The following is a 414-nucleotide window of genomic DNA, read 5'->3' as shown; positions in this document are numbered from 1 at the left end:
GATTCGGCAGCCACGCTGCCCATGTTGAAGACGCGGCTGGTCATTGGTCTGAGGTTAACATGTGAGGCGGGGATTTTCCAGCAATTCGCAAGGCCCATTGGATGAGGTGCGGGGGATGGTGAAACGGAGGCTGGGATCCTTCTCGCTCATTGGCTGGCAGAGTTTCCTTGGGCGGAAGTGACGAAAACGGGGCGAGGCAAGGCTGTGTGGCCTGCCCTCCTATGCGGGGGGGCAACCTCAAGGGGGCGGGGCCTGGCTCCCGTTCCCGGCCCTCGCCTTCAGCCTTCCTGCTTCCGGGTTGTGGGGCGGCAGCGGCCTGTTGCCCCCGCACTCTTGCCTGCGGGGCGCCCTCAGCCGCCCATGGCGGGCCGGCAGTAGCCGGCTGCGGGGCGGAGCGCAGCGCAGCGCAGCGCA

Source organism: Gavialis gangeticus, unplaced genomic scaffold (assembly GCF_001723915.1).
Source record: "Gavialis gangeticus isolate Ggan-Ray unplaced genomic scaffold, GavGan_comp1, whole genome shotgun sequence".
In the NCBI taxonomy this organism is placed as follows: Eukaryota; Metazoa; Chordata; order Crocodylia; family Gavialidae; genus Gavialis; species Gavialis gangeticus.
Note: the sequence above shows the minus strand (reverse complement) of the source record.